This window comes from Lissotriton helveticus, chromosome 4_1, assembly GCF_964261635.1.
Source record: "Lissotriton helveticus chromosome 4_1, aLisHel1.1, whole genome shotgun sequence".
NCBI classification, from domain to species: Eukaryota; Metazoa; Chordata; class Amphibia; order Caudata; family Salamandridae; genus Lissotriton; species Lissotriton helveticus.
In genome coordinates this window covers 93,681,185-93,701,662 of record NC_136063.1, presented here as the reverse complement: position 1 = coordinate 93,701,662, position 20,478 = coordinate 93,681,185, and positions in this window count along the sequence as shown.

The following is a 20,478-nucleotide window of genomic DNA, read 5'->3' as shown; positions in this document are numbered from 1 at the left end:
AGTAAGGGGTCACTGCTGCTCAGTATAGAACTCTGGCAGATCAGTAATGGGTCACTGCTGCTCAGTATAGAACTCTGTTGGATCAGTAATGCGTTACTGCTGCTCAGTATAGAGCACTGTCTGATCACTAAGGGGTCATTACTGCTCAGTATAGAACTCTGTTAGATCAGTAAGGGGTCACTGCTGCTCAGTGTAGAACTCTGTTGGATCAGTAAGGGGTCACTGCTGCTCAGTATAGAACTCTGTCAGATTAGTAAGGGGTCACTGCTGCTCAGTATTGAACTCTGTCGGATCAGAAAGGGGTCACTGCTGCACAGTATAGAACTCTGTCAGATCAGTAATGGGTCACTGCTGCTCTGTATAGAACTCTGTCGTATCAGTAAGGTGCCATTGCTGCTCTGTACAGAGTCCTGTCCAATCAGTAATTGATCACTGCAAATCTGTAAAGACCTCTTTCTGATCAATAATGGATTACTGCTGATCTGTATAGAGCTCAGTCTAAACAGTAAGTGATCACTGTTGATCTGTGTAGAGTGCAGTCCACACACATAGATTTATAGTTGCTCTACACAGAATTACAAAACATAGGTAATAACTAATTTTTACCCTGTCACGAAGTCAAGCTCCTCAGGATCAGGGTGACGCTTAAAGGGGTCCACCTCCTGATTTCCCCATACTCTGACTAATCATACAGACAAAGAGCATAGAGGTAATCAAGCGAGGGATAGGAAAGGGAGGGAGCAGCAAAGGAAGGAATACCTATAACGAGAAAATACAAGGGTTAAGTACAGGAAAATTACTAGCTACTCTCATTAATTCTCGCTAAGTACATGACACACACCTCTAGTGATGAGATTCGGAGATGGACCCTTCCTGTGCTTCTCTGCGTAATAAGATGCTTCTCTTATTGCAAGGGTCAAACACTCCCTATAAACAAAAGCTGAGGTTATAGACACCACCATTTATTCATGCATAAATCCATCAAACAGAACCGACCCCATACATTCCCTATAGCGTACTCCCCTTTTTGTTCTAACCAACTCCAGTAACAGCCAAAGCAAATGAGCAAGTTCAAAAAGAGGAATTATCAGGAACCAAGGATCCTCCCAGAAAGTGATATAATTTCCTCACAAGGTTCAAAATGAAAGAAATACTCCACAAGAAAATCAGCTGATCCAACAATACAGTACGTTTCCTTGTGGAGATTCAGTAGTTAATGATAATAAGAAACAAACAAAAGCAACCAGTCAAGAACCTAGTCCATCCAACCTGGATGTCTAAGCTTACCAATACTCCAGAGCCTCCGGCAGATCAATGTCCCAAAATCCAGAGGTTTCCACTGCTGCATCCAAAAAGGGAAATGCACACCAGAGAAGACACGGTGAAAAGACCAGGATTCTTCCGTTTAGGCACAGCCGAGTAAACTCTGACCTTGTATCCACAGAGGAGTCACGTCGGACACTAAATAATCAATACCCTCCCTGCTGCAGCCGCAAGCGGGAGGGCTGTTCCAGCCGGAATGGAAAAGGACTGTAAACAGGCGGCTGCTGGGGGGAAAACTGCAGCGGTTAGCTACCGCCCCAGGCAACGGATCCTTCCCCAGTACGCAGCATGCCGGAAGGAGGATCAAAGCGAACCTGCTAAGGCAAGCAGGAAAAGGAACAGGCAATGCGGTCTTCCCAGCTGGGAGACCGCAGAAACAAAGCACCAGTTTGCCGCGGGAAAACTGAACGAGCGGCACACCACTCCACGAGTTCCAACTTCGGAAGGAGAATCACGTAGGCCGCAGCAAGTGTGTCACGTGATTAAATGCTATTGGTTCTTCCCAGAAAGCCTTCTGGGAAATGTAGTCCTGCAGTCTGTAAGTGAGGTAGGCGACGATGTCAATTCCTGACAGTACGCCCTCCTCCCAAGCACCTCCTAGCACCCGGCTTCCCAGGGTACCGAAAATAGAACAAGTGTACCGCGCGGGGGGCATGGACCCCTGAGCACGGCTCCCATGAATCGTCCTCCGACTGATATCCCTTCCAGGACACCAAAAACCACAGTCGACCCTGTCGGTACCGAGAATCTAGGATCCGCCGAACCTCATACTCTACTTGCCCATCCCTCAACACCGGGGGAACCGCCTTGCGGCGAGCGCTACGTGCTGGCTTTAGTAGACTGCAATGAAACACTGGATGTATCCTCAAGGATGCAGGCAACTTCAACTTATAGGCCACCGGATTTATTTTACGAATGATGACATAAGGACCGATATACCGTGGATGGAATATACTGTGATACCGGAACCGAATGTTCTTCGTGGAAAGCCAGACCTTATCGCCCACCTGATAGTCCGGACCTGCTTGCCGGTGACGGTCCTCCCATTTTTTATGGGATGCCTTGGCGTTATCCAGATGGCTTTTGATCCTTCGGTGAATGCCGCAGAGAGCTCTCATCCGTGCCGCCACAGTTGGATGATTCTGCACGTCGCATGGCATAACCACCGGCAAGGTGTTTGCATGGAACCCAGAGTTAGCTCGGAAAGGTGTGTCTCAGGTGGAACAATGCCACGCATTGTTATACGATAGTTCCGCCAGCCAAAGTAATAACACACATGATTCCGCAGCATCCTCAGCATAACATCTTAAGTATTTCTTGAGGGTTTTGATTCAACCGTTCAGTTTGGACATCGGTCTGAGGATGAAAACTGGTTGATAAGGCGTCTTCCATGTGCAGTGCTTTGCACCACATGTGCCAAAAGCGGGCAACGAACTGAAGGCACCTGTCCGAGATGATGACCCTAGGAATATCATGTAAACGGACTACCTGAGTCAACAGCAGTTGAGCGGTCTGACTAGCTGTAGGCAGGTTCTTGCAGGGAATGAACTGGCCCATCTGTGTTAGGCTGTCGACCACTACCAGGATAGAATTGCATCCCTGATCCGTTGGCAGACCTAAAACAAAGTCCAAACTGATAATTTGCCATGGTAGAGAAGGAGTGGGAAGGGGCCTCAGAATGCCTTTGCTTTTAGCTTGTTCACCCTTTGCTCGAGCACATATTTCACATTGGCCCACCCATTCCTTCACCTCCTTGTCCATCCTATGCCACCAGAACTGTCTTTTCAGCAAGTGTAAGGTTTTCTGGTGTCCAGGATGCCCTGCAGTGACTGCGTCATGGCACCAGTTAAAAGCCTTCAAGCGGAGGTCATGGGTAGGAAGATACAGTTGATTATTGTGCATTGAGCTGCCGTGCTTGAGGGTACACTGAGCATCTTGTTGTAGTTCTATCTAGGACCTTAATTCGATAGTCCTGATTTATGCCCTTATGTGGTTATAATAAATAATATCCTTATAAAGGCATAAGAATCATATCCATATTTAGTCATAGCCCATGCTGTCCAAATTAAGCAAGGCTACTTCCCTAGGCTCCTAGAAAGTACAACGAGTTCTGTAAGCAAACCAAACCTCCAGCAACCTGGGAATTCCCCATTGCTTTTGTTTTGATTTCGTCCTAGAACTCCTGTGAGCACTGTAAGAACGGCCAGTTCTTAGTGACATCTTTATTGACGTCTTATGTCCAACCTTACGTCAAACCCGGCACCTTTCAGGTATAAGTATACCAAAGTTGCCTTAAGCAAACACACGGTGGTGGGTTTGGAGCAGAGCGGCTATCTACTTGTCCGAGAGCCCAGCTGATGCGAGAGCCCACGGACTCCGCCCCTCCTTTTTGACGCACTGAGAGAGACGCTGTCTTTTCTCCTGCCGAGAAATCCAGCTCCGGTGTTTCCAGATACCCTCTCGGGTTACTGGGATATCGAGTCCTGAGAGAGAGATACAAGACCTCCTGCTTTCTATTACCCAGGTACGGAACTGACTAAACCCTTAAAGAGAATTCTTGATTCAGATTCTTGGCAAAACCAACTTAACTTAAACTGCTACTTACTTACTCCTTCCCACGTATTAGGCTTAGGTCAGGTACACCGGGGTAGGCGTATTTAGAAGCACCAGTTGAGTACGTTAGTCAATGTATATATGTATGTATATATTTGATCTATTTTAGAGTATCATATGGCTAAGAAACCATATCAATGCTTTTACAGTATTATTTTATAATCCTCCTTTTACTGTACGCACTTTACTTTACTACGAGTATTGCAATCGTGGCAATACTCGTAGTAATTCATTTCTCTTGCATGAGAAAGAAGACTGCTCAATAAATAACACCTTTTATTGAAAACGCCCGTCTCTCTTTTCTCTGCACTCTGGTGAAACTAAGTATGCACACTTGACTGAGTGAAATAGCTGTCTATTGTTTTCACATGACTCTAGAGATACACTCTTATTCTGAGGGAGCAAAGTTGTCATGTTATATGGTTGTCAGAAGCTAATCCCTTCTTGTCTATCCAGGGAGGTTAAACTCCTCCTCGTTTATTCGAGAAAGTTTCTAGTGACCTCTGAGCTAGCTGGCAAACCTTAAGTCTAATATAGTCAGTAGAGACCTAGTCGACCTCAGTCCTACGTCTACACTGCTGTTTATATTATTCCAATGCACAGAGCCTATTGAGAATATAGGAACTACACTACATGGCGCCCAATGTTTGGTAAGGCGATAAATCTAACGCAAGACGTTAGAGTAACTCAGTCGTGCTTTTTCACACAGACCCCTTTTCCCGTAAATACTCCAAAAGACGTCTGGAGCGGGTAAAAGGTTCAAATCCGCCGGAACTTAGTAGGAAGAGATTCCTATGTATAGTTTTTGGTTTAGTCAACTTTGAAGGATACAGTGTTCCAATATATTGTGCACCTAATCTTTGTTTCCTTGAAACTTGATCTGCAACAAAAACTCTTCTGTCAGTAAAATCCCTGACGGAGACGAAGAAAGAGATGCTACAGCGTCTTAACTGTTGTTGGATGACACAACTATCCAACAGAATGACCCGAATGTTATACTCATTTCAGTCAACGTAAGAAGAACTATAACTATTAAACTTATAGAAAATGGACTGACATCGCGAGGTGGTACAGTCATATTCGTGGTAGAGGCCCATGAATATTGGCAGACAGAGGTATTCTATTCATGGATACACTTTCCAGCAGCAAATGCTGTGACACACGACTTCCACTATTACAAAATAGAGGAACCTCCGGATGAATACACCCCTTTCGAGGAGGTTGAAATCCCATTAAATTACCACGAGCACCTGCTCTGGTTTAAAGGCGCCCTAAAACATAAAAATCACATCACCAGGCTCGGTCCACTAGGTAGACCAGGAGATACGTGGCCGGTTCTAGGGAGCTACACACCACATCCACATCCACATCCAGACATCGAAAAAATGTCAGACCGGGAACTTTTAGCCCAGCTAAAAATACTAATCAAAATACATAGACAATTAGTCCAATATGTAATGCGGACTTCAACAGTCCAACCAGCAATTAACATTCCACAGCTGACCCCTCATTAGGGAAACACAAACAAAATCACACCACAGAACATACAATCATGTCTTGGTAAAACACCCGCAAAACGGGAACAAATTCCATTCTGGTTAGCACAAAAAAATCACTCAAATAGAGGCAGTATTTCCTGATACTACACCTACTGAGAAACACAGAATTCTGACTATCTGTCTTCCAATGGGGATCGCACCACATGTGGAGGACTGTGACACTTGGGGCACAGTCTTTGCTTCCATCTATACAAAAACACATGGTGTTCCGTCCATGGCGGTTATACCAGATGTGCTAAGACAGATTCAAAATGAATACGGTCCAGAACCTGCTTTATCTCTGGGTATGAAATTACTGAAAGACTTCAAGCAGGTCTCGGCTATATTATTAGCCAACATAAAAGGAGAAGCAGCATCGGTGGCGATCCGCCAGAAATTTAAAGAAACAGATATAGCAGAACAACCATTTGAACTAGCCAGAATCATAGAAAAATCCTATGAAGAACTCCACTCCCAAAGAAAAACGATTCCAGTCCAGAGGAAGGTCTCCTCGACGGAGAGAAAGATCTCCGGACCAAGGACACAAGTCTCCCCAGAGGGAGCCCTCTGAGAAAAGATACAACCTTAGAGATAGAGATAAATAAAAAAAACCTGATAGATATCAAGATATTGATACACGTCCCTCTCGATCTTTTCAGACTTCCTCGCAGAAATCGGAAAGAAGAGGACGGTCAGAACACAGGGAAGAGCACGTCAAGTCCAAAGACAAGGAACCTGCTCATCAAAGTAAAAAATTACAATTTCCAAGAAAGAAGGTAGCCAGTATTAAAATAATTAAACATGCCGAGGATACTGAGGACACAACTGAAAAACGGAGAGTGGGCCCAGACAATGCTAGACAGCGCAGCAGAAGTGACCATAGCTCGCAAGATCCTGATGAATCTTCTGGAGACAGTGGACACGAATGAATACATTCAGGTGGAAACTGCAGATACCAGAGTTAGCAAACCTCATAAAATATACGAAATAACATTGCGTATAGAGGGAGATAAGACTAGGAAAGTAAGGGGTCTCTTTTGGGATAACCTTTCGAAAGGCTATGACATCCTTTTAGCTGAGAAAGACTGGCCACCAGAGTTTGTCAGGCAGTGCCCTCATGGCGAAGAAATGATTATGCCTGTCTTCTCAAATCATATTTCAATTCATAAAAAATATACATATGCAAGAAAATGGGCAGTGGCCCAAGCTCCTGCATTATACAAAAATCATGTAGGATGGGATGAGGACTCTCCTCCTCACAAAATCTAGTTAAAATGTCAACCAACTGCACAAAGGCAGTACCCAATTAAACAAGAAGCTAAAAAGCAAGTCAGGGAGATCTTAGATCAACTTGAATACCAAGGGGTGATTGAAACATGCACCTCACAAATGAACAATCCTTTGTTTCCTGTCTCCAAGCCAGACGATTCATATTGTCTAGTTTTGGACTACAGACACCTTAACTCATGTTGCAAAACATTTGCAGTACAAAACTCACACAGTGCAGCACTAATGAATAACATTGTGCACAAGAAATACAAAACGACATTAAACATCTCTAATGGATTCTTCTGTCAATACATTGCACCTGAAAGCAGGTATTTGACCGCTTTCTCAATAATAGGGTCACAGAAATTTCTGTCGACTCCCACAGGGATTCAAGAATAGCCCAGGATTATTCTCAGCAAGTGTAACAGAGTTACTACAAATGTATGATGATGAAGCATTATCTTATGTCGATGACATCTATCTAACAGATGATGACTTGAATACTCACTTGAAAAGAGTAAACACCATAATACTTGGGTTTGCAGCTGAGGGTTACAAAATCAACTTTAAAAAGTCACAAATTGCCCATCTAACAGTCCTGTTTTTAGGATATGAATTATCAAGTGAAGGCAAAAGCCTAGGAGACAACTTCTTAGAGAAATGCGCTGTACTCCAAGCACCAAAAACGCTGAAGAACTTATAATCAATACTAGGTTTCCTGAATTTCGGAAGAACTTACATTCTAAATTATGCAGAGAGGGTTAAACCTCTCTACGAATTAATAAAACCTGATTTTAAACCAATCAATTGGACTCAAAAACATACAGAAATTTTGAGGTCATTGCAAACAGACAAGATACCTGAAACAAAATTGCAAACAAGCGAAAACATACACAACTTTGTAATCCGAGTCATCCCAGGAAGATGCGGATTCACGTACCTGACCTCTAATGAGGGAGAAACGGTACCAAGAGCTTACAAATCACATTTGTACACACAAGCTGAAAAAACATTCAGTCTTACAGAAAACATTGTAAATGTGGTTGAAACAGCTGTAGCAAAAGAAAGAGACCAAGCCCAAGGCAGACAGATAACTGTTTTAACAGCAGAATCAGCCTTTGAGGCATTAACAAGCCCACGCAATTTGACTACCGTGGCATTAGATCCAAAGTGGATACAATGGGAAAATTCTCTTGCTACAGAAAATGTAAAATACAATTTTGACCTGGAAATGAAAAAATTAAAAGATCTAAAATATGAATTAGAATATCCTCTGCCAATCAAAATTCTGCCTCTACAACTTTACCCCTGTGTAATATATACAGACGGATCAGCACAACCCGCATTTGGTGGTAAGCAAGCTTACAGTGCTGCGTGCGCGGTTGTTAAATGCCGGTGACATAGAATTAAATTGAGACCACTGGTAACTATGTCACAATCTATAAAAGATAGTTCAGCTCAATGAACTGAACTACTAGCTTTAGAGATGGCGCTCGATATTGCCGATCGCGAATTCCCCACACTAATAGTGTGCGATTTGCATTACTGCGTCACATCTTACAATAATGACTTGCAGAACTGGGTTCAAAACGATTACAAAGATGATACAGGTGCCACAATAAAGCATAAAAAGCTTTGGGAACAGGCAGTTCTTTTGCAGAAAGAACTACAAAAGACTCACGTGATACATACACTGAGTCATCAACGTGATGGCGTTCACGTTGCAGGGAATTCATTGGCTCACAGAGCCACAGCGGAAGCAGCTCAACCGGCTTCCGTAGCCACAAAAAAGCGTTCAGAAAAATACATAGACGGGGAAACCATGCTGGCGGTAAAAACGTCTTCAAAAGGCGACTGCGCAGCATTACCTCTGAACTATCCTCTCAATTATACATACATAATTGATGCAAACTCCGTTCCTTTTGCTTGAATCCCTGGAGTGGGGGATAGAGTAATTCCAAACACGAACAGGAGAATCTTTTTGATAGCAGACGCACACATGGGATTAGGTCTAAGTCACCTAAAGATCAAGGAATCTCTGAAAGAATTACAATCAGAATACTGGTGGCCGGGAATGAGCTTACAACATCACAAATTTGCAATAAACTGTCCAAACTGCAACAGAGATCGCAGTGGCGAACCGGCCGGAGTATTGCCATGGCTCTTCGTTTAGATTGCATAAGGCTATCTATACGCAGAAACCCAATAGAAGAAATGCGTCCCATTTATGTTTAAGACTAGATTCACTTAAAATGTGGCCCCAGCGCTCGGCTGACGCCAGAACTGTTATAACAGATTTGCGAGTCTTTATCGGCACATACGCAATTGGCATGCTACATTCTGACCAGGGTCCTGATTTTAGCTCTCGAGCTTATAAGGAGGCCATGACCAGCATGGGCATTGCAATGCGGTACTCTTGTCCCTTCCATCCTGAGGGAAATGGGATTGTGGAAAGAAAAAACCGGGACATAAAGCAATCTATAACGGCGAGGGTATTAGGTTCGGGTGATGGGTGGGTCCAACATTTAACAAGTGTCCAACGTAGTCTTAATAATCTGCCAAGAAATTCTCTGAAAGATTTCAGTCCGCAAGAACTATTGTTTGGGACTAGAATGCATATTCAGGACTTAGATAGTCAGACTTCAGTGGTAGAAGAAAAATGCTTTGATATCAAAGATCGTTTGGCTATTTTACAGGACTTAAATGAAACAAGAAAAGGCCTGAGCAACGTAAAGTTAAAACAACAGCCAACAGCCACTGAAGATAAACCACCTGTCCCAGCCAGACCTGTCTGGATTCCAAAGATTGGGGATCTGGTCAGAGAGAAGCTCGCGGTTAAGAAAGAATTTGGGCCTTCTTACAAAAAAGCAGTACCTGTCTTAGCTATCAGCGGAACAAGAACAGTTGTACTACCGCCCCTTGCTGGTAAAAAGGAGAACCGAGTTGTATCCATCGACCTGGTAAAACCACAATCATGTGGCCAATAATAAGTAGTAGGCCCAGTGGACTCCCAAGAAATAGCAGAGTACCAAAACTTGCTACAATACAAGAGGTTCAAACTGAGAGACTAATCACATTCGATAAACCTGCAGTGAATAAAAAAGGACTATGAAACAATGCAATGGAACTTGTGCCTCTTGAAACCCAAATTACAACAGTTCGTCAAGAAACACCTGTCTACAACGATGTAGCCTCAGACTATGCTGATGAAACAAAAAATGCAAAAGCAAATGAAAATCCGGAAGCAATTCCAACAATTGACAGAACTGCATCTGGCTACTTCATCGATTTCGATAACTTTTCTGAAGACCCGAGCGAGCCTGAAGAAACGCCAGCAACAAAAACTTTAAAAGACAAAGCAACAGAACTCTTTCATCAACTCAAAGAAACCTATCTGATTTCTCCATGGATTGGATTTTGGATTGTGTTAGGTGTACTTTTCCTTCTGCTTTGGCTCATCATGGTTCTTTGTTTGGGAAAATTCATTGAGGGAAAATACAGTACAATGGACACAGCAAGTCAGAACATCAGCTCTTAATGTACTCTTAAAGTATCTCTTCTATTCGAATTGATACTTTAAGCAGAATAAAGTCTGTTCTTTTACAGACAACTGTGCCCTTAACGTCATCAAAAGAAACGTATGATCTGCAAGTTGCAAGGACAACGGCAGAGATACATAGCCTTTTATCAACAAATTGCCCTGTGCATTTCGCAGAAATGCTAAGCCAAATCCTAAATATGTCAGATACCAGTGGCATCCCACATGTATTTAAGACAATTTTTTCGGGACTGTTAACACCCTTCAAAACAGTTCTGGGCATTTTTTCCTAATTTTTTCCATTCTGTCTTTGGCGGCCTACCACTTCTTCTGGGACTCGTAGCAGGAATTTTATTTTTGATCCTTCTGCTCCGATATGGCAAGCCAAGTCGCAGACAAGACTCCAGCAACGATGGAAGAAACAATCCTAGCTATACGCTATCGGGACCGCATGACTAAAGTCCTTGGATTAGCCCGGCTAAGAGATCTGAATGTGACCTGGTTTCTTTCATTCAGACCCATCTGGCAGAATTGCATCTTACCTGTGCTTCGATGTATGCTATGCGGAGAAGAATGCGTGTTGGACGTTTGTCTTACCCTACCATCAGCAGTACCATTGGATACAGATACTTTGCTAAGTCCTGTAACGGCTCATGCATCATGTTGTCCCCAGCGGCTACCCATTCTGATGACCGCATTCGTTGAGACTTCACCACTACGATTAGGGGGTAGTGAAGTACGAGGTGAGAGCAGCATCACCCAGGTACGACCTTCTGTGAGCATTGCTGATCCTGACATCGATGATAGCAATCATTCTCACGACTGTACTGTTGCGGCATTTTCAAACTTGGTCGAACTTTCACCTAAAGCCGTAGACCAATTTTTGCGAGTATGTCTGAAATGATGTTCTCCCCTGAACAGAAAGAATAACTTTTTTAAACAAACGAGCACACAGCGTTCCCTGAACTCTGAATTCGGCCTTCGGCTTTGATAAACAAAAGCTACTGAAAACTTTTGGAACTGTTTCTTCCCATGAAGGCGGAATTAGTTTTTTCTCAATTCCAAAATATTTACTTTTTTTAGGCACAAAGTACTCTGCTTAAAGTAGAACTATTCTTAGAGAACAGAGCTTCTATTTTAGGAACTCTAGAGACAATATATTACCTCAGCCTGTAGTATATGTACAGAATTTGTATTATTATGTGATGGAATGGTCTCGACCTTCTTTTCAGTATTAAGACCCATTTCATGTGTACATTTTCGCAATTCATTCATCTGATATATATATGCATTTTTTAACTGAATGATACCACTGTTAAGCGTACAGTACCACTACTCATTCTCGTGTATTACAATATACCATTTCAATATGCAAAGTAATGAGGGACATTAGATCGTGGAGTGGGTGTTGTAGTTCTATCTAGGACCTTAATTCGATAGTCCTGATTTATGCCCTTATGTTGTTATAATAAATAATATCCTTATAAAGGCATAAGAATCATATCCATATTTAGTCATAGCCCATGCTGTCCAAATTAAGCAAGGCTACTTCCCTAGGCTCCTAGAAAGTACAACGAGTTCTGTAAGCAAACCAAACCTCCAGCAACCTGGGAATTCCCCATTGCTTTTGTTTTGATTTCGTCCTAGAACTCCTGTGAGCACTGTAAGAACGGCCAGTTCTTAGTGACATCTTTATTGATGTCTTATGTCCAACCTTACGTCAAACCCGGCACCTTTCAGGTATAAATATACCAACGTTGCCTTAAGCAAACACACGGTGGTGGTTTTGGAGCAGAGCGGCTATCTACTTGCCCGAGAGCCCAGCTGATGCGAGAGCCCACGGACGCCGCCCATCCTTTTTGATGCACTGAGAGAGACGCTGTCTTTTCTCCTGCCGAGAAATCCAGTTCCGGTGTTTCCAGATACCCTCGCGGGTTACTGGGATATCGAGTCCTGAGAGAGAGATACAAGACCTCCTGCTATCTATTACCCAAGTACGGAACTGACTAAACCCTTAAAGAGAATTCTTGAGTCAGATTCTTGGCAAAACCAACTTAACTTAAACTGCTACTTACTTACTCCTCCCACGTATTAGGCTTAGGTCAGGTACAACGGGGTAGGCTTATTTAGAAGCACCAGTTGAGTACGTTAGTAAATGTATATATGTATGTATATATTTTATCTATTTTAGAGTATCATATGGGTAAGAAACCATATCAATGCTTTTACAGTATTATTTTATAATCCTCCTTTTACTGTATGCACTTTACTTTACTACGAGTATTGCAATCGTGGCAATTCATTTCTCTTGCATGAGAAAGAAGACTGCTCAATAAATAACACCTTTTATTGAAAACGCCCGTCTCGCTTTTCTCTGCACTCTGGTGAAACTAAGTATGCACACTTGACTGAGTGAAATAGCTGTCTATTGTTTTCACACGACTCTAGAGATACACTCTTATTCTGAGGGAGCAAAGTTGTCATGTTATATGGTTGTCAGAAGCTAATCCCTTCTTGTCTATCCAGGGAGGTTAAACTCCTCCTCGTTTGTTCGAGAAGGTTTCTAGTGACCTCTGAGCTAGCTGGCAAACCTTAAGTCTAATATAGTCAGTAGAGACCTAGTTGACCTCAGTCCTACGTCTACACTGCTGTTTATATTATTCCAATGCGCAGAGCCTATTGGGGATATAGGAACTACAGTACAATCTTGATCAGCCCATATCTGCCAGTAAGCTGGAGACCGTTTGTTGATGATTTGTCCTAGGAATTGATCCACTGTTACAGAACACAATACCCTGTAGGGTGATATAATGGCTCTCTGTTTTCCTGTTGAGGGCATGCGGCTTCACCTTGTCTGGACAATGAGTCTGCTTTCTTGTTTTCTGACCCCGGGCCGAAAAGTGATCTTGAATTCGTACTCGGCAAAGAACAGCATCCACCGCATTTGTCGCTGTGATAGATGTCTGGCTGTTTTCTTGTACTGAAGATTTCGGTGATCCGTGTAGACTGTTATCGGATGTTGAGCCCCCCAGAGATAATGTCTCCACTCCTGGAAAGCCTTTTTGATGGCCCGGGGTTCTTTCTCATCTATCGTGTAATTGGTTTCGGCTGTGTTTAGTTTCTTAGACAGGAATGCCACTGGATGCAGTTGCCCGGTATCCTTGTCCCTCTGAGACAACACTGCTCCTATGGCCACGTCCGAAGCATCTGCCTCCGCTACAAAAGGTATATACGATTGAGAAGGTTTCAAAATGGGTGCCGTACAGAAAGACTCTTTAACTGAACAAATGCCTCCATGGCTTCTGGGGTCCAGCAAAACGGTGTTGCCTTTCTCAACAACCTGGTTACTGGAGAGGCCAACTGAGAGAAGTGTGATATGAACCTTCTTTAGTAATTAGAGAACCCCAAAAACATTGCACGTCTCTCACATTCTTGGGAACAGGCCAATCCTGGACTGCCTCCACTTTCCTCTCAGCCATGCTGAACCCCCGGGGACTCAATATCACACCTAAAAACTCAACCTCAGAAACGCTGAACTCACATTTGCTGAGTTTAAAATACAAGTTATTATCCTGCAGTCTTTTGAGAATGAGTTTTACGTGACCTACATGTTCTGCCGGAGAGACTGAATAGACCAGGATGTCATCTATGTAAAGGACAACAAACTGATCTAAGAAGTCTTTCATCACGTCATTCAAAAAATACTGGAAAGGGGCCGGGGCGTTACACAACCGGAATGGCATTACCAAGTATTCGAACAAGCCAAAACGGGTTTTGAATGCCGTCTTCCACTCATCTCTGTAACGTACCCTGACCAGGTGATATGCCACTCTCAAATCTAGGCGAGTGTAAATGGTAGCTTCCTTCACCTGATCCGACAGTACCGGGATGAGTGGAAGAGGGTACCGGTTCCTCACGGTGTTTTTATTCAATTGGTGATAATCAATGCATGTTCTTAACTCGCCATTGTCTTTCGCCGTGAAAAAGAGGGGAGATGCTGCGGGGGAGCGAGAAGGTCGTATGAAACCAATGGAACAAAAGTGGTCCATATACTCCCTTAGATGCCTGGTTTCAGGATCAGATAGGGCATAGACTCGGTATGAAGGAATTACCGCACCTTCTACCAAGTCGATCCGACAATCATAGTCGCGATGAGGTGGCAGTCTCACTGCTTTCGCCTCGCTAAATACGTCCACATACCGTTGATAGTCCGGAGGCAGTACTACATTCTATTCAGCTGCCGTAGCCACCCGGAATACATGGGCCAGTGACAGTGTGCGAGGTTCTCTGCTTCTCATACAATTGGCCAGACATTCCTCCTTGTTAAAACTAATAGATTTACTTCTCCAATCCATGGTAGGATTGTGCAGCCATAACCATGGCATACCTAGAATAAACTCATATTGAGCAGCCTCAATAATGTTCAACACTATGTCTTCCACATGCTCAAGCGGCTTTCCCTCCAGGATTCACTTAACGGGTTCGGTATGTTCCGTGATGGGGCCTGATCAACCGCTAATACCGTCTCGGTGTTTGGCAAAGCACTCTCACTTGTCCCAAACGATGGACTAACCCGTAGTCTATGAAGTTTCCTGTAGCCCCAGAGTCAATCATGGTTTTAATCCGATGTGTTTGATGCCCTGTCCTGAGGATCATGGCTAAGACTATGTGTGGTTCTGTGTTTGTAGCCCCAGAAACAGCTAATGATGGTAGCCTCCATACCTGGTCGGTGGTTTCTCCCCTATTGTTTCCGGAGTCAGTTCCCCCTGTAGGGGTTGGCCCATTAGCTATGGTTGCTACCTGTTTCCCTGAGTAGAAGGTATTCCTTTTCCTGGGTTTCGTGGTACAATCTCGCACATAGCGATCTTTTTTACCACAATACATACAGAGGCCCCGTGAGATATGAGATAGCAAACGCTACTCTCGAGAGATTAGTGGGGAATGAGGCTAGCCTACAAGAGAAATGTAACGTGATCTGAGTAAGAAATGCCTGGATCTTGTGGGGATCGGCCACATACCTCTCCGGACTGGCCAACGGTATGGGTGGTGGTACAGTCACCTGGATCTGTGGAACCCCTGAGGAGGCATCAAAGGGATTCCTGGTCTGCCTATCCATTCTTTCCCTAAGAGCGGCAGTCTCAGCACGAGATGTAGCCAACTCTTGTTGCACTAAAACCAAAGCCTGCATCACGTCGTCTAAAGTAGCCATCTTTAAACCACCCCCTGACCGAGAGGAGAAAAATTTGTGGGTACATGATTCTGTCACGAAGTCGAGCTCCTCGGGATCAGGGTGATGCTTAAAGGGGTCCACCTCCTGATTTCCCCATACTCTGACTAATCATACAGACACAGAGCATAGAGGTAATCAAGCGAGGGATAGGAAAGGGAGGGAGCAGCAAAGGAAGATATACCTATAACAAGAAAATGCAAGGGTTAAGTACAGGAAAATTACTAGCTACTCTCATTCATTCTTGCTAAGTACATGACACACACCTCTAGCGATGAGATTCAGATATGGACCCTTCCTGTGCTTCTCTGCGTAAAAAAATGCTTCTTTTATTGCAAGGGTCAAACACTCCCTATAAACAAAAGCAGAGGTTATAGACACCACCATCTATTCATGCCATAAATTCATCAAACAGAACCGACCCCATACATACCCTATATTGCACTCCCCTTCTTTTTGTTCTAACCAACTCCAGTAACAGCCAAAGCAAATGAGCAAGTTCAAAAAGAGGAATTATCAGGAACCAAGGATCCTCCCAGAAAGTAAGATAATTTCCTCACAAGGTTCAAAATGAAAGAAATACTCCACAAGAAAATCAGCTGATGCAACAATACAGTACGCTTCCTTGTGGAGATTCAGTAGTTAATGATAATAAGAAACAAACAAAAGCACACAGTCAAGAACCTAGTCCATCCAACCTGGATGTCTAAGCTTACCAATACTCCAGAGCCTCCGGCAGATCAATGTCCCTGAATCCAGAGGGTTCCACTGCTGCATCCAAAAAGGGAAATGCTCACCAGAGAAGACACGGTGAAAAGACCAGGATTCTTCCGGTTAGGCAAAGCCGAGTGAACTCTGACCTTGTATCCACAGAGGAGTCACGTCGGACACTAAATAATCAATACCCTCCCCGCTGCAGCCGCAAGCGGGAGGGCTGTTCCAGCCGGAATGGAAAAGGACTATAAACAGGTGGCTGCTGGGGGGAAAACTCCAGCGGTTAGCTACCGCTCCAGGCACCGGATCCTTCCCCAGTACGCAGCACGCCGGAAGGAGGATCAAAGCGAACCTGCTAAGGCGAGCAGGAAAAAGAACAGGCAATGCGGTCTTCCCAGCCGGGAGACCGCAGAAACAAAGCACCAGATTGCCGCGGAAAAACTGAACGAGCGGCACACCACTCCACGAGTTCCAACTTCGGAAGGAGAATCACGTACGCCGCAGCTAGTGCGTCACGTGATTAAATGCTATTGGTTCTGGGAAATGTAGTCCTGCAGTCTGTAAGTGAGGTAGGCGGCGATGTCAATTCCTGACAGTACGCCCTCCTCCCAAGCGCCTCCTAGCACCCGGCTTCCCAGGGTACCTAGAATAGAACAAGTGTACCGCGTGGGGGGGGCATGGACCCCTGAGCACGGCTCCCATGAATCGTCCTCCGACTGGTATCCTTTCCAGGACACCAAAAACCACAGTCGACCCTGTCGGTACCGAGAATCCAGGATCCGCCGAACCTCATACTCCACTTGCCCATCCCTCAACACCGGGGGAACCGCCTTGCGGCGAGCGCTACGTGCTGGCTTCAGTAGACTGCAATGAAACACTGGATGTATCCTCAAGGATGCAGGCAACTTCAACTTATAGGCCACCGGATTTATTTTACGAATGATGACAAAAGGACCGATGTACCATGGATGGAATATACTGCGATACCGGAACCGAATGTTCTTCTTGGAAAGCCAGACCTTATCGCCCACCTGATAGTCCGGACCTGCTTGCCGGTGACGGTCCTCCCATTTCTTATGGGATGCCTTGGCGTTATCCAGATGGCTTTTGATCCTTCGGTGAATGCCCCGGAGAGCTCTCATCCGTGCCGCCACAGTTGGATGATTCTGCACGTCGCATGGCATAACGACCGGCAAGGTGTTGCATGGAACCCAGTGTTAGCTCGGAAAGGTGTGTCTCCGGTGGAACAATGCCACGCATTGTTATACGATAGTTCGGCCAGCCAAAGTAATGACACCCATGATTCCGCAGCATCCTAAGCATAACATCTTAAGTATTTCTTGAGGGTTTGATTCAACCGTTCAGTTTGGACATCGGTCTGAGGATGAAAACTGGTTGATAAGGCGTTTTCCATTTGCAGTGCTTTGCACCACATGTGCCAAAAGCGGGCAACGAACTGAAGGCCCCTGTCCGAGATGATGACCCTAGGAATACCATGTAAACGGACTACCTGAGTCAACAGCAGTTGAGCGGTCTGACTAGCTGTAGGCAGGTTCTTGCAGGGAATGAAGTGGCCCATCTGTGTTAGGCTATCGACCACTACCAGGATAGAATTGCATCCCTGATCCATTGGCAGACCTAAAACAAAGTCCAAACTGATAGTTTGCCATGGATGAGAAGGAGTGGGAAGGGGCATCAGCATGCCTTTGCTTTTAGCTTGTTCACCCTTTGCTCGAGCACATATTTCACATTGGCCCACCCATTCCTTCACCTCCTTGTCCATCCTATGCCACCAGAACTGTCTTTTCAGCAAGTGTAAGGTTTTCTGGTGTCCAGGATGCCCTGCAGTGACTGCGTCATGGCACCAGTTAAAAGCCTTCAAATGGAGGTCATGGGTAGGAAGATACAGTCGATTATTGTGCATTGAGATGCCGTGCTTGAGGGTACAATGAACATCTTGATCAGCCCATATCTGCCAGTGAGCTGGAGACCGTTCGTTGATGATTTTTCCTAGGAATTGATCCACTGTTACAGAACACAATACCCTGTTGGGTGATATAATGGCTCTCTGTTTTTCCTGTTGAGGGCATGCGGCTTCACCTTGTCTGGACAATGAGTCTGCTTTCGTGTTTTCTGACCCCGGCCGAAAAGTGATCTTGAATTCGTACTCGGCAAAGAACAGCATCCACCGCATTTGTTGCTGTGATAGATGTCTGGCTGTTTTCTTGTACTGAAGATTTCGGTGATCCTTGTAGACTGTTATCGGATGTTGAGCCCCCCAGAGATAATGCCTCCACTCCTGGAACGCCTTTTTGATGGCCCGGTGTTCTTTCTCATCTATCGTGTAATTGGTTTCGGCTGTGTTTAGTTTCTTAGACAGGAATGCCACTGGATGCAGTTGCCCGGTATCCTTGTCCCTCTGAGACAACACTGCTCCTATGGCCACGTCCGAAGCATCTGCCTCCACTACAAAAGGTATGTCAGATTGAGGATGTTTCAAAATGGGTGCTGTACAGAAAGACTCCTTTAACTGAACAAATGCCTCCATGGCTTCTGGGGTCCAGCAAAACGGTATACTCTTTCTCAACAACCTGGTTACTGGAGAGGCCAACTGAGAGAAGTGCGATATGAACCTTCTTTAGTAATTAGAGAACCCCAAAAACATTGCACGTCTCTCACATTCTTGGGAACAGGCCAATCCTGGACTGCCTCCACTTTCCTCTCAGCCATGCTGAACCCCCGGGGACTCAATATCACACCTAAAAACTCAACCTCAGAAACGCTGAACTCACATTTGCTGAGTTTACAATACAAGTTATTATCCTGCAGTCTTTTGAGAATGAGTTTTACGTGACCTACATGTTGTGCCGGAGAGACTGAATAGACCAGGATGTCGTCGATGTAAATGACAACAAACTGATCTAAGAAGTCTTTCATCACGTCATTCAAAAAATACTGGAAAGCCGCCAGGGCGTTACACAACCCGAACGGCATTACCAAGTATTCGAACAAGCCAAAACGGGTTTTGAATGCCGTCTTCCACTCATCTCCGTAACGTACCCTGACCAGGTGATATGCCACTCTCAAATCAAGGCGAGTGTAAATGGTAGCCTCCTTCACCTGATCCGACAGTACTGGGATGAGTGTACCGGTTCTTCACGGTGTTTTTATTCAATTGTTGATAATCGATGCATGTTCTTAACTCGCCATTGTCTTTCGCCGTGAAAAAGAGGGGAGACGCTGCGGGGGAGCTAGAAGGTCGTATGAAACCAATGGAACAGAAGTGGTCCAGATACTCCCTTAGATGCCTGGTTTCAGGATCAGATAGGTCATAGACTCGGCATGAAGGAATTACCGCACCTTATACCAAGTCGATCCGACAATCATAGTCGCGATGAGGTGGCAGTCTCACTGCTTTCGCCTCGCTAAATACGTCCACATACCGTTGATAGTCCGGAGGCAGTACTACATTCTTTTCAGCTGCCGTAGCCACCCGGAATACATGGGCCACTGACAGTGTGCGAGGTTCTCTGCTTCTCATACAATTGGCCAGACATTCCTCCTCGTTAAAACTAATAGATTTACTTCTTCAATCCATGGTAGGATTGTGCAGCCATAACCATGGCATACCTAGAATAAACTCATATTGAGGAGCCTCAATAATGTTCAACACTATGTCTTCCACATGATCAAGCGGCTTTCCCTCCAGGATTCACTCAACGGGTTCAGTATGTTCCGTGATGGGGCCTGATCCACCGCTAATACCGTCTCGGGAGTTGGGCAAAGCACTCTCACTAGTCCCAAACGATGGACTAACCCGTAGTCTATGAAGTTTCCTGTAGCCCCAAAGTCAATCATGGTTTTAATTCGATGTGTTTGATGCCCTGTCCTGAGGATCATGGCTAAGACTATGTGTGGTTCTGTTTTTTTAGCCCCAGTAACAGCTAATGATGGTAGCTTCCATACCTAGTCGGTTGTTTCTCTCCTATTGTTTCCGGAGTCAGTTCCCCCTGTAGGGGTTGGCCCATTAGCTATGGTTGCTACCTGTTTCCCTGAGTAGAAGGTATTCCTTTTCCTGGGTTTCGTGGTACAATCTCGCACATAGTGATCTTTTTTACCACAATACATACAGAGGCCCCGTGAGATATGAGATAGCAAACGCTACTCTCGAGAGATTAGTGGGGAATGAGGCTGGCCTACAAGAGAAATGTAAGGTGATCTGAGTAAGAAATGTCTGGATCTTGTGAGGATCGCCC